Source organism: Monodelphis domestica, chromosome 3 (genome assembly GCF_027887165.1).
Source record: "Monodelphis domestica isolate mMonDom1 chromosome 3, mMonDom1.pri, whole genome shotgun sequence".
Taxonomy (NCBI): Eukaryota; Metazoa; Chordata; class Mammalia; order Didelphimorphia; family Didelphidae; genus Monodelphis; species Monodelphis domestica.
Window position 1 is genome coordinate 102,162,027 of NC_077229.1, and position 15,007 is coordinate 102,177,033.

The following is a 15,007-nucleotide window of genomic DNA, read 5'->3' on the forward strand; positions in this document are numbered from 1 at the left end:
CTCAAAAAGGTTCACTTCAATCAGTGAGCCTTGAGAGGATCTGCTGAAGTCATTTTAGACAGAACTTTTGTAGGAAAGATATCCTAGGAAAAGTTCAGAATCTAGAGTCAAAGGGTTTGGGTCTGAATATTGGTTCTACTACTTTCTAGGACATCTAGGTAGGTGCAGGGGTAGAGCTCCAGGCCTGGAATCAGGAAGACCCAGGTTCAAATCCAGCCTCAGAAATTTACTAGCTATGTGATCCTGGACAAATCACTTAATGCTTTTTGCCTCAGCTTCTTCATCTGTAAATGAGCTGGAAAAGGACAAATGGCAAACCATTTTATCATTAAGAAAATTCCAAATAGTGTCACCAAGTTAGGCACAGCTGAAACAACTGAACAACATAAAGGATAAAAAAGAAGGCACATAATTGAGGATGAATATAGAAGAGTAGCCCAAGCTTCTTTAGAGAGGCAAGAGGAATATTAAAGAAGGAATAGGGCTGACGGGGATGGATGAGGTAATGATAATGGAGAATGGAGAAAAGGCAAGCTACTCTTTATTTTTCTTCTCTTTTCCCTACCAATAAAGGATAAAACTAAAAAGATTAATAGGGAATTAAAACCCAAGATAAGTAGAGATGGTAAAAAAAAAATATCAAACTAATCTCAGTGAATTTGAGTTACTAGTCTAAATGAACTACATCTTAGAAGATGAAAAGAATTGGTAGAGGGGGTTTCTAAGCTACATTCATCATTGAAAAATTGGAGAATGAAGGAGAAGCTGAAGTCCTGAAGATAGATATTTTTCCCAATTTCCAAAAAAGGGGAGGGCTAACATTATTTCTACATCCATCAGTCATAGAGGCCAAATCATCGTGGAATAATGTTAATTTTAATTTAACTAAGAACTGTGCCACATACATCCTAGTAAGACTCTTTAGTCCTAGGCACTGGGGGAAATGCTCAAGAGGGAACTATCTGAGTCACTAGAGAGTATTCAGGATTTTTATATGAATATATCTCCAAAGCAGCCCGAGGACAGATTTTTTTCTGATTATAGCAAATATTTAACTAGGAAGGAAGAATAAAAGGGAGTTGATCATTTATCAACCTCCCCACCCAGAATATAATCACACCCAAAGTAAAAGTCAAACAAGAAGGTGTTAAACTATGTAAAGATGTGGCCAGGCCCAGTGATTCTTTTAAGAACAAGTTCATAGCTTGAATTAGAAGGGAATATTGGCCTTCAGCTAAGTAAAAGGTAAAAGGCTTTTAAGGATGGAAGGAATTAAGCATTTATTAAGCACCTATACTATGTGCTAGATGCTGTGCTAAGTGCTTTGCAAATATTATCTCATGTTATTCCTACCACAATCTTAGGAGGTAGGTACCATATTATTATCTCCATTTTTTTATTCTTGAAGAAACTGAGAGTTAGAGGTTAAGTGTCTTGCCCAGGGTCAAAATAGAAATAGAATAGAAAGTCATTGAGAAGTCAATGAGAAAAAAGACATCAAAGCCCTGCAGTATTTAAAGCCTGAGTTACTTGATCACATATATTCCCTACATATATGCCTTGTTGCCTACCATTGTACTACAACTTGTGACAATTTTTCCCACAGATGTAATGGGAGATCATACCCTGGATGTATAAAAGGAATATTTTGTAAGAATTCTATGTAAGTCAATACATTTGTTTTGAGCTCCTTGTGTTTACTGGCTGACTGTTAATGGAAAACATCAGTGGGGGCTCAAGTAGTGTAACAGGAGGAGGAGGAAGAGGAGGAGGAGGAGGAGAAGGAGAAGGAGAAGTAGTAGCAGTATAATCTTAGAACCTTGGTATAAAATCTAATCTCTGGCGGGAGGTCCTAGGTTCAAATGTGGCCTCAGACACTTCCCAGCTGTGTGACCCTGGGCAAGTCACTTGACCCTCATTGCCTAGCTTTTACCACTCTTCTGCCTTGGAACCAATACACAGTATTGATTCCAAGATGGAAGGTAAGGGTTTAAAAAAAAAATCTAGTCTCTGGGCACCTAACTTAAGAATATGTACATGTTGTGTGATTAACTCAAAAGGGGGGGGGTTATACCTCTCAAACAGAATTAGTTTTCTTTTCTCTGACTCCAAACTCTAACCCCTGATTCTCTTCAATCCATCCTCCATATTGCTACCAAATTGATATTTCCAAATCTGACTATCACACTTCCCTACTCAAGAAGCTCATTGCCTCTAAAATAAAATACAATCTCCTCCTCTATTTAGTATTTAGACTTTCACAATCTGACTCCAACCTCTTTCCAGACTGATTTTACACTATTCCATATCACAAAGTCTTTGTTCCATCCAAGTGGCCTACAGGATGCTCTCTGAAACTCAACATTCCATAAATGCTTTTATACACATTGTAACTTGTGCGTGAAATATTCTTTTTTTTAAATATAATTTAATTTTTTAAATCTTATTCCATGGTTACATTACTCATGTCTGTCTCCCTCCCCTTTTTCCTCCCCCCTCCCAGAGCTAACAAGCAATCCCCTGGGTTATAGATGTATTATCACTCAATACCTATTTCCATATTAGTCATTTTTGTAATAGAGACATCTTTTAAAACCAAAACCCCAAATCCTATACATATATAAACAAGGGATAAATCATATGTTTTCTTCTGCATTTCTACCCCACCAATTCTTCCTCTAGAGGTGGATAACATTCTTTTTCATAAGTCCCTCAATTTTGTACTGGATCATTGCATTGCTATTAGTTGCAAAGTCTGTTATATTTGATCATCCCACAATGTTTTGGTTACTGTATACAATGTTCTCCTGGTTCTGCTTATTTCATTCTGCATCAGTTCATGGAGGTCTTTCCAGTTCTTATAAAAATCAAGCAATTCACCATTCCTTATTGCACAATAGTATTCCATCACCATCATATACCACACTTTGTTCAGCCATTCTCCAATAGAGGGATAACCCCTCATTTTCCAATTTTTTTGCCACCACAAAAAGTGTTGTGCATGGAATAGTCTCTGTCTTCGCCTCCACCTGGTAGAATCTCTACCTCTTCACAAGATTCAACCTAGTTGCCAGTTCCTGCATAAGCCCTTTCTTGAACCACCTTTTCTGACCCACCCCAGTTGTTAATGCTTCTCCCCTGCAAATAACAATAATGTATTTTGTATTAGTGTTAAACTATTACCTACGTACAGGTTTTACTCCTCAAGAAAAACATATGCTTCTTGAACAAAGAAATATTTTATTCTTGTCTTTTTATTCAGAGCACTTAGCACTATGTTTTGCATAAATTAGGGAAATAGTTATTAAATTAAATTGAATTACATAAGGAAATAGAAATAGAGAATAGTGATTTTCTCCAGGTTTCACCAAATATAAATGTGAGAAGGGCAACTAGGTAGTCCAGTGTATAGAGCACAAGGTCTAGAGTTGGGAGGACGTGGGTTCAAATTTGATCTCAGATACTTCCTAGTTGTATGACCCTGACTGAGTCACTTAACCTCATTTGCCTAGTCCCTGCTACTCTTCTGTCCTGGAACTGATACTTAGTATTGATTCTAAGGCAGAAGGTAAGGATCATAATTTTTTTTTAATCTGACAGTAGATACCTCCTAGGAATGTGATTCTGGATGAGTCATTTAGCCCCAATTGCCTAGCCCTTATTGCAAAGTCTGTCTTAAAGCTAAAGGGTTGCTTTTTGTTTTTAAGTATATTTGAGAGAGAAGACTAGAACCTAGATCTTCCTCCAAGTCCTGCATTCTAAAGACTCTGCTGAATCTGATTCTAAGGTCAAGTAATACCATTTTCCAGTGAGTAATAAGATAGTTTACCTTTTGCTCAAGAAAAATGAGGTAAATAGTCCCAGGAAGACTTGAAGCTCTTGATTTCTTTATCACAGAATAAATAATAGCATCTATATACAATTTTAATGTTTATAAAGTACTTTCTATATGCTATTTCATTTTATCCTCAAAAAAACCCTATGGAGTATTATGAAGAATCCTATTATTATTTTCATATTATCTTTACAGAGCAGGGAAATGAAATGATTTGACCAGGACCACACAACTAGGAACATCAGTGCCAGAATTTGAAACCCATTTTCCTCAATCCAAATCCAGTACTTTTTTCCACTAAATTAAACCAAAGATAGTTCTAATGTGAATATCCATCATTTTTGTAGTTTACCCTTTGAGTCAGAGGACACCTCTATTTTCAGTTGCATATCTTTTTAAGAAGTTGAATATCTTAATTTAACAGAAATTTATTAAATCCTTACTCTAGGACATGAAGACACAAAACAAAATAGTCCCAGCCCTAAAGACCTTACATTTTGCTGCCTTTTTATCTCCTACTAGTCTTTAATTTAAAGACTTAGGGTCTTCAACACAAATCAACATGTTTGTAGCTGGGGTTATTAGGAGAATCTCAGCTCAATTTGATGTCTCTTTTCTACCAGTCTCTAATCTACCCACTCCACCAATTGAGATGATAAAGTATAGATTTTTATCAAAGAATTGAGAACCTCCCAAGGAACTGGATATGTGCCTTAAACCTTGGATATGTGATCTTCTTGCTGCAAGAAGCTTTCTAATTGGCCATCGGCAACAATGGATCAAAGATGATTTGCTTCTGTAAAAGGAGACTGATTCTAATCAAAAGAATCTCTCCCTTTTCCCTTCTTCCCTCTTCCTTCTGCCCTAGCATAGTTTGGGAAGGAAGGAAGTTTCTGCCTTCCTGATTCTTCTCTGCAAAATGGGGAAAACAGGGCAAAGTCTTGGCAGCTCACCACACCTGGCACTTGGTTATCACTCTGTAGCCAATATTAACAGAGCAAAAAAGTTTCTGCAGATCAACTGACTCAACTTAGAGCCCAGTAGCCTGCTTCTTTAGACCTCTTTTCATGCTCATTTCTATGACTAGAGTCCTGCTGCTCTTTCTCTATATGAATTGACTCCAACTTCCTTTTCCTAGATGTCTCTTTTACCTCCCTATCATATTATAGGAACTCAGGCCCATGAGAACTTAAATACCAGGAACCTTCAGACTCATCCTGGAAGCCAATGGAAAATAACAAAAAAGGAGTCCATGTTCTCAATTAGTACAGGAGACTATGAGTTCTTCAGTTCTACAAGTCTTCAATTATTGCCATATTTTAGAAGATGGGAGCCCAGGGCAATGCCAGTTTGGAGTTCAAGCTCATTTACAAAACATGACCGAGAATTTTAAATAGTGTTGCCTCAGAAAATAGCAAAATGCAGTGGAAGCAAAAACAAGCCTACTGAAAACTCACTGTGACTAAACCAAATAATCCTAAGAGTATTTATAGATGAAATTGGAAAGACAATAAATAGAAACCGATTTGGAACAGATTTACCAGTGTCCTAAAGTAAACCAAATAATCCTAAGAGTATTTATAGATGAAATTGGAAAGACAATAAATAGAAACAGATTTGGAACAGATTTACCAGTGTCCTAAAGTAATCAATTTTCATCTTCTATGTAGAATAGTAGAACCACCACCCCATTTGAATGTATAATAGACATAAATAGATATGTTATACAAGGAAATATAAATGTATTTGAGAAGAGGAAGCCAAGAAGAAGCAGCTAGATCCAACTAAGTATGACAAAGAAATATAAGCTACTTTCAGCATAAGTTTTTAGGCACTTATTGAAATATCTGATAGAGGAAAAGATACTAGAAGAATAGGCAAAGTCACAGATATTTACTTTTTTAAAGGGTAACAGAGAAGGCAGAGCCAAGATGGTGGCTTAGTAGCAACAAAAACTGAAACTGCTCTGAGAATCCTCTCAAACCAACTTTAAAATAGTACCTCAAAATGACTGAAGTCACAGAACCAACAAGGAGATGGAAGGAGGGGCTCTCCTATGGAAAACAACTTGAAAGGTAGGCAGAGAGAGTCAATTTTCATGGGATAAGGGGTAACCAGAAGTAAAACTGGACACAGAGGAGTCCCAGCCAACCACTCCCTACCGACTGTGCCAGGTTCCAAGCCTGGGCAGGGGTCAAATTTGGTTTCCTAGGACCCTGACTAAGCCAACAGCAGCACATCCCACATCCATCCCTTGAAGCCTCAAGGCCAAGTATCAGTCTGCAGTGAGGTCCAGAAATCCGTAAGGCTTGACTCTTTTGAGCCTCTGGTGAAGCCCTTAGCCCCAGGGCAAAATAGCTCACAGTACTCTAAGTCCTATGAGCAATCAGTAGAACAGCAGAATCAGCAGTTTTCAGAACTTCCAATCCATAGGCCAAAAAACGGCTGGGGAAATAAGCAAACAGTAAAAGAAACACTGAATCATAGAAGATTTTTATGGTGACAAAGAAAAGACCAAGGCACAAATTCAATAGTGAATAGTGATAAGCAACTACATGCAAAACTTCAAAGAAAAATGGGAATTGGTCTTTGGCACTGGAAGAGCTCAAACATGAATTAAAAAATCAAAGAAGAGAGGTGGAAGAGAAATTGGAAAAAGAAATGAAAGTAATGCATTACAAAAAATAACAGCTTAAAAAAGCAAAGTTGGTCAAGTGGAAAAAGAGGCACAAAAATCCAATGAAGAAAAGAGTTCCATGAAAAGTAGAATGGACCAACTGGAAAAAAAATAGTAAAAGGTAACAAAAACCATAAATAATTATGCTCCTATCCTCTGGCAATCACTAAAACCTGGGTCCTCTCAATGATATAGCCTCCATAACCACTCTTTCCAATACCATCTGCATTTTCAATCATTCTTCTCTTGAGGCTCACTGATTGAGGTGAGGAAAATGGAATGAATACTCCTTGCTCTCCATTGCCATTTCCAAGTTTATTCCCTACCACCCTCACTCAGTATCATTTCAGAAATGCGATTGTAATTGTTTTAAGACCTTTTACTGGTGCTATTTTATAGAATAAGGACATTACTGTTGACAGTTTTTCTTTCCTTTTTTTGTTTGTGTTTCATAATTTTTTTGGTAACAGTAGCCCAATAACAAATGAAAAACTGCTTTGTTTAAACCGTTTTCTCAATTTTTAGAATGGAAATTGCTGAATGTCTAGAGTTTACCTTATTATAATGGTTTAATTAAAAATCAGTATTTCTCTAAAAAAAAAAAAGATCCATATAATCCACATCTTCCACCCAATCAAAATCCTAGTAGCTGTTGTCTACAAATCTCCAGGACTCTTCCCTTCCTTCCTCAATGAGTTCAGTACCTGGTTCACAATCTTTCCTTTCCAACTCTTGCCCTCACTTAATAGGAACTCAACATATAAATTCTCTCTCAAATACCCTCAATGCCTCAGTTCCTCAGCCTACTCACTTCCCATGGCCTAGTTGTCTACCCTACCTCATGAGGCTACACATAAAGATGATCATTCATGATTTTGATCTTGCCATTCATGCTTTTAATCATGCCATCACTAACATGTATGTTCAAGAGCTCTGAAATCCCTTTATTCTTTTATTCTGACTATATATTAGCGTTCTTCCTCTTGCTCTTTCCCTTTCTTTTCTCCTTTCCCATACCCTTCTCTTTGCCCATACTGTAGCCTCCAATCTCCTGATCCTTCAGCTTTCTCCCAAATGCTTGCCACAACTCTTTTCCCCAACTTGACCTTTTGGTGAACCAATTCAATTCTACACTGTCCTCTTCTCTTGAATCTTCATAATAATATTGCCAACTGTACCCTGTCAAGACTACCTTTAAGTTATTGAGATTGCCAAAGGAAATAGTATAGAGGGAAAAGAAGAGTAAAGGACAGTGCCCTATGGGACAATCATGATTAGTTGGAGTGACCTGGATGAGGATTCAGCAAAGGAAACAGAGTGATCAGTTAGGTATGAGGAGAAGCAGGAGAACATGATATTCTAAAAACCTAGAGAGAAGAGAGTATAAAAGAGAAAGGAGTGATTGACAAGTTTAAAGGTTGCAAAGAAGTCAAGAAGAATAAATATTGAGAAAAAGTCACTCAGACAAGGTTCTTACTTAGAAGGTCATTGATCATTTTGGAGAAAGCCATTTCAGTGGAATGATGAATTCAGAAGCTGGATTTTAAGGAGTTTAAAGAAAATGAGAAAAGAGAAAGCAGAGGCATATATATCAGATAATTTTCCACAGCAGACTGTTTCTTCAGTCACATAATTGACACAGTCATATAACAACATAGAGAATATGAGAGCCAGTGTGTGTTGATTACCAAAAAAAAAAAAATCATCTGATTCAATAGAACTAAAAAGCCTCAAAGGCTTTCCTGCAACAAGATTTCTCCCATCCATATGCTAAAACTATACAAGAGTCCTTGCTAAATGGAACAATAAGAGTAGAATCGTTCAATAATTCCCTGATTACCAACATCAAGTAAATCATAAAACAGGGAGACATGACATCAGGGGTATTTGCCAATATCCTGGGAACATTCTTTTTAGGGTCCAAATGAAAGATTTATGGTAAAGACCTCTCAGATCCTCCTATTGAAGATAACATATTAATTGTATCAAGCCCCAAAATATCAATGAGATCATTATCCAATAGAGAGATCTAATAGTCTTTACAAAAAAAATCAAATGAATAATGAAAGCATACAGTCCAAATTACACCATGCATAAATAGCCCATTGAATTAATCCCTTAGCACACATTTCTGAAATAAACATGACATAAAATATGAACAATGAACTGGGCCCAGAATTGAAAATTAGGAAAGCAAAAGGCTTGACTGTATTTGGAAAACTGCACAGAACTTTAAATGATTCTAGGTTACATCTTGTCAAAAAAAATCATCTTTTTGAAACCATAATTCTAGCCACAATCTTATATGTCTAAGAATCATGGAATATCACAATCTTCACACAATCAAAATTGTAGGTGACCCAAAGGACAGGAGAGAAGGTTCATGAAGGATAAAAGTAGAGTGTATTATGGACCAATGAGGATTTATTTACAAGAAGTATCATAAAGGACATCAAAGAAAATTTTTAAATTAAAAAAGGCAGGCTGATCCTATAATATGATTGACAAATATATGAATGAACAACCTCAGCTCTGTACCAGAACTCACACAATATTTAAGGATCTAGAAAGCTTGTAGTGCAATGGGTAGACTTACAATGGACTTATAGGAAAACATGAATAGGAGAAAGAATAATTGCATTGCATTCTATACCAATGGATGGAGTACTCACCCCAGTAAAGATCATATAGATCAATTCACAGATTTTAAATGTGTTAGAAAATTAATTATTACCTAATTCATTTTACCTTAACTGATTTTCTATATTTTTTTTCTCTAAAGTTTCAGAAAGGTGGATTGCCAGTCTTCCTTTATGAAAAAAAAAATGGCTCTGTTAGTCATCCTGTTGCAGCATAGACCTAAAGAAGGTCTATGTCTTAAGATGTCTATAGAAGCAATGTGATATAGCAGGAAGAAAGGTGGGATGAGAATCAGATGATATAATTGAATCCTGGCTCTGGGAATTCTAGGCACGTCACTTAAGCCTCAATCTCCTCATCTGTAAAAATGAGGATAACGGTGCTTGAAAATACACCAAGATTATCACCAAAAAAAGTTTTTTTGTAATCCTTAGAATGTGACATGAATGAGTTTTCACCATCTTGCTTTGTGTTGTAGGGCTGATATTGATTTTATTTTAACTACTACTATGCTAATGTCAAGCCAGTTCTATAGCCACCAAAGCCAAGATTCTAAGACTAGAAGACCACCATGGCACCTCAGTCTACATACTCACCTAGTTGGAATATTCATTTCCCTACACCTGTATAAAGTACATCTATAGTTTTCTATAAGTCTGATTTCCTAGAGGTCCTCTCAATTCCACTTTCATTATAGAACTGATAGCCAGGATTTTTGTTTGTCTTAAGGTACCACTAGGGCAGCTAGATGGAACAGTGGATATAGAGTGCTGGGCCTGGAGTCAGAAAGACTCATCTCCCTGATTCAAATCCAGACTCAGATACTTAGTAGCTGTGTGACCCTGGGTAAGTCACTTCACCTTGTTTGCCTCCGTTTCCTCATCTGTCAAATGAGCTGAGAAGGAAATGACAAACCCCTCTAGTATCTTTGCCAAGAAAACTCCAGATGGGGTCACTAAAAGTCAAACATAACTGAAACATCTGAACAAAGGTACTTATTACCTGTCCAAATTTGAAAGTTTATCCAAACTGTCACTATATTTGATGCAAGGTCCCACCTGAAAATGCCTACTCTGCCCTGCTTTCACCCAGGGATCTAGTGTCATCTCCATTTCTGGGTTTCTCCAAAAACTCTTTATGTCATTAACGCCTTTCTTCAAAACAAAGTTATAATTTTCCCTTCTTCAAAACAACATTATTTGGGCATCTAGGTGACTCAGTGGATAGAATGCTAGGCCTGGAGACAAGAGGTCCTGGGTTCAAATATGATCTCAGACACTCCCCAGCTGGATGACCCTGGGCAAGCCACGTTATTAACCCCCATTGCCTAGCCCTTACCACTCTTCTGCCTTGGAGCCAATACACAATAGTGATTCTAAGATAGAAGGTATGGGTTTAAAATTTTAAAAAGGATAGAATTGACAGAGCTTGACAATGGACTAGAAATGTAGGGTGAATGTGAGGAGCTAAGTATGACATTGAGGTTGAAAGCCTGGGTGGCTGGAAGGATGGTGGTACCCTCAACAGTTTTGGCAGAGTTTGGAAGAAAGAAGAGTTTGGGGGGGAGGAGAGATAATGGGTTCTGTTTGGGAAATTATGAGTTTGAGATATATGGGTGACATCCAATTTGAGATGTCTAGTAATGTTGGCAATATGAAATAAGGTCAAGAGAGGTTAAGGTGGAAGAAATGAGAATTACTTGCATAAAGATGATAACAAAAGCCATGGGAGCTAATGAGATCACAACGTGTAGTAATATTGAGGAAGAAAAGGATCTAGAGCAGAGCCCTGGGGGACATAGTTAATTGGAAGGACCTTGAGAAAGATCCAGCAAAGGAGAATGAGAAGAAGGGGTCATCCAGGCAGGAGAGAACCAAGAGAGAGCAGTGTCATGAAAACCTAGAAAGGAGCAAGTATCCAGAAGAAGAGAGCATCAAAGGCTTCAGAGAAGTCAAGTAGAATGAAGATTAATAAAAAGTCATTAAATTTGCCAATTAAGAAATCATTAGTAACTCTGGAGAAAGCAGTTTGAGGGAAGTCAGAAGCCAAACTGTAGAGGGTTTAGAAAAGAAGAGGCAATAATTATTGGCAATTTTCTCATGGAAATTAGCCACAAAGGGAGGAAAGATAAAGGATGATAGTTGGTAGGCTTGCTGATTTGATTGGTCAATCCACTTGGGTTTTCTTGTGTGTATAAATAAGACTCCTGAGTCCTGGTTCTCATTTAGAAAGCACTTAAATGCTCTGGAATTTAATAAAATTACTACATTGACATTTACAAACAGGGACATTTGGGAGACCTCACCATCAATAGGGATTCCTTCTTCAATTTGAACCCTGTGCTAAACCTCTCCTCCATGACAATGGTAAACATCTATTTTATATCTTTGGAGTTAGAGCTTCTGAAGCTTCCTATACATACCTAAATTTCTTACTTCTAAATTATAACTTTTGGCCCATTTCCACCTGCCCTGGTTTACAAAAAGAAAAAAGATTATCGGGGAGAGAGAGAGAGAGACATTTGAAGAGAAAGAGAATCCAGTTCCTCTATTTACCCACCTTCTGTTCATATCTATACTTCTTGCTGTTTTCAGTCCTTGTGTATTAGTGAAAAGAGCATTGAATCTAGAGTCATAAAATCTGGCTTCATATACCAGTTATATCTACACAAACTTGAACATGTCAGTTAAGCCCTCTGGGACTCAGTTTTTTCATTATAAAATATGATGATTAAACTAGTTCCAGATTTAAATCTATAATGACTTTTCCCCAACCATATTTCCCCTGATTCATGTCTGTCTTGATATCAATAATCAGAAAGTCACCAAGTAGTTATTTCTATTGTTAAATTTTTCAAGATACTTGTATAATTTTAGCAGATATATTTGTATATATGCATATATTCAAATATATTCATTGAGAGAAGATACCCCTTACTAGCCTTTTAAAGAAGCATTTTGCACAACTGAATCAAAATTTTATAATTTAAAAAGATAGGACCATCTCATAATGTCTTCACCTTTCAGTAAATTGAGTTACTTTAAAGATGTGATCTACTGTAGGATATCATTTGTACAAAAGTCTACCTTGTAATAACTTTATCAGGATTATCCTTATTGAATTATAGATTATTCTCATAAAATTTTACATAGATCAGAAAATAGGAATATTGGTCAGTCATTACTGATATTCTCTGTTGGCTTTTTATTGGTAGTTTAGTATTCAAAGATTCTTTCTATGCCTTCAGTATCCTCCTACTCTTTCATATGTTCCCAAGACAGAAATCATCTTCAGATCCCTCAAAATTGTCACCTCCACCATAGACCTCTCAAGTACATGGTCTAGTTCAGCTGCTTCTCTGAAATTTTCTTTATCCCATGCCATTAACATTTTCCCAAGCCTCATAGATGAGATTCTGATGTTCAAACTTGGGAACTTGATTTTAATCAAAGGATACTGAAAAGAGGTTATAAGGAAAATCATCGGAGATCTTTTCCATTTACCATCTGTTTGTTGATTTTCCATAAATGTTCTTGAAATTAATTTGCTTGGTTGGCTTTCTTGTCAAGCTTCTTTTTTTAAAATTTACTTTTCCTTTTCCTGCTTTTTTTTCATTTCTGAGGCAATACAGCTCATAATGTTCATGTAAGATTGAGTTTATGCTCAATGAGTTTATACTCTTGACCATCATATTTCCATGATTGTCAGGAAGATAAAATATTTGCTGAACAAGGCCATTTCTAGGCTGTTTTATCCCATTTTATGGTAGTTTATATGGATTAGTTAAATTTAAAATTTTGTTTTTTCATTATGTTTTTCCCTATTGCATACAGAAATAATTTTTAACATTGGTTTTCTAACATTTCATGATCCAAATTCTCTCCCTTCCTCTTTCCTCTTACTCCTTCCTGAGTTGTGGCAAGCAATATGCTGTTAAATATCTGCTATCATTTAATATATATTTCTACATTTGTCATGTTGTGAAAGAAGGCACATGTTGCATCTTCAAGAAAAACTCATGAAGGAAATAAAGTGAAAAATGGAATGCTTTGATCTGCATTCAGACTCCTTTAGTTCCTTCTATGGTGGTGGATAACATTTTTCATCATGAGTATCTTGGGGTTATCTTGCATCCTTGCACTGTCGATAATAATTAAGTCATTCACAGTTGGTCATCATACAATACTTCTGTTACTGTGTACAGTGTTCTCCTGGTTCTGTTCACTTCATTTTGCATCAGTTAATACAAGTTTTTCTAGGTTTTTCTGAAATCATCCAGTTGGTCATTTCTTATAGCATGAGAGTATTGCATTACAATCATATACAACAGCTTGTTCAGTCATTCTCCATTGATAGACATCCCGTTTCCAATTCTTTGCCACCACACACACACACACAAAAAAAAGCAGCTATAAATATTTCTGACCTCTGGGGGGAAGGGGGGAAAAAAAGAAAATCTTTCTTTCCTGTGATAACTCTTCAAATACTTAAAGACAATTGTGGTATTGTTTAGTCTTACTCTGTTCTACTATAATTCATGTCTATGCTAAAAAAGGAAAATAGTTTGAACTTTTATTTTCACATCCCATTTCTGGCTCTGATAGTTACACACAGTGTAATGATTAGCAGGTCATCCAACCTGTAATCACAAAACTGGGCTAATGACACCTCTAGTATTATACTTCACAAGGTAGTTATAAAGTCTAATTAAGAAAATGTATAAAGATAGTTTCCAAAAACTTTGAGTCATTCATCTAAGTCTGGTGACTGAGACTCATTAAAAGTGGGTAGGTACTTATCATCTGCTCCTTTACCTTGAGTTTCAGTGTCTTCATTAACAATTTTTGCTCTCTCCTTCCCAATCCAAAGTTCTTTTTTTTTTTTTTGGTAGAGAAAAAAGAAAATTGAGTTGAACAGTTCTATCTTTTCTCTCTTAATTGCAGTTTCATCAGTCTAAAACTGTGGTCCTTATTATTTCTGTCATCATTGAAACTCTTTCCCTGAACCTAGCCAGAAATAAGCTTTCACCACCAGTCTCTATGCTGAACTTGCTGAACTTGAATACTCCTGACACTCTTCTCCTACCACTATCTTGTTTTGTTCCTTAGTTCTTCTTAACTTTCATCTCCTGTATAAATCTTTTAAAAACCTAAGGAGTCAGTATCCATATCGTGTATCCACATTGGTCTGTTTAAATCACTTCTCCTATTCTTCCTCATCACCATCCTTTATGTTACCAGAATCTCATTCTTGAGGGCATTCTAACTCTTTTGGACCAACTTGTGTCCTTTCTAGAAACTATTGGAAATCCACTGTCCCAAAACCTAAGGTGGCATCTAACTATGATTAGTGTTATAAAGTGAGAAATGGATTGCTTTGACCTGCATTCAAACTCCTTTATTTCCTTCTGTGGTGGTGGATAGCATTTTTCATCATGAGTATTTTGGGGTTATCTTGTATCGTTGCACTGTTAATAATAATTAAGTCATTCACAGTTGGTCATTATACAATATTCTGTTACTGTGTATAGTGTTCTCCTGGTTCTGTTCACTTCATTTTGCATCAGTTAATATAAGTTTTTCTGGGTTTTTCTGAAATCATCCAGTTGGTCATTTCTTATAGCATGAGAGTATTGCATTACAATCATATACCACAGCTTGTTCAGTCATTCTCCATTGATGGACATCCCCTGTTTCCAATTCTTTGCCACCACCACCAAAAAAAAAAAAGCTGCTATAAATATTTCTGTCCTCTGGGGGGAAAAAAAAGAAAAAAGAAAGTCTTTCTTTCCTGTGATAACTCTTCAAATACTTAAAGACAATTGTGGTATTATTTAGTCTTACTCTGTTCTACTG

The 15,007-nt window shown here is 36.3% G+C and overlaps 1 protein-coding gene and 1 long non-coding RNA gene across 7 annotated transcripts in view; one reads left to right on the forward strand and one right to left on the reverse strand.

The window, feature by feature from the left end:
• SPATC1 (spermatogenesis and centriole associated 1) overlaps nt 1–15,007 on the forward strand; it is a 110,558-nt gene that overhangs the window by 94,312 nt on the left and 1,239 nt on the right. The window lies entirely within an intron of this gene.
• The window catches only part of LOC130458306 (uncharacterized), a 35,718-nt gene that overhangs the window by 15,368 nt on the left and 5,343 nt on the right, over nt 1–15,007 (reverse strand). The window lies entirely within an intron of this gene.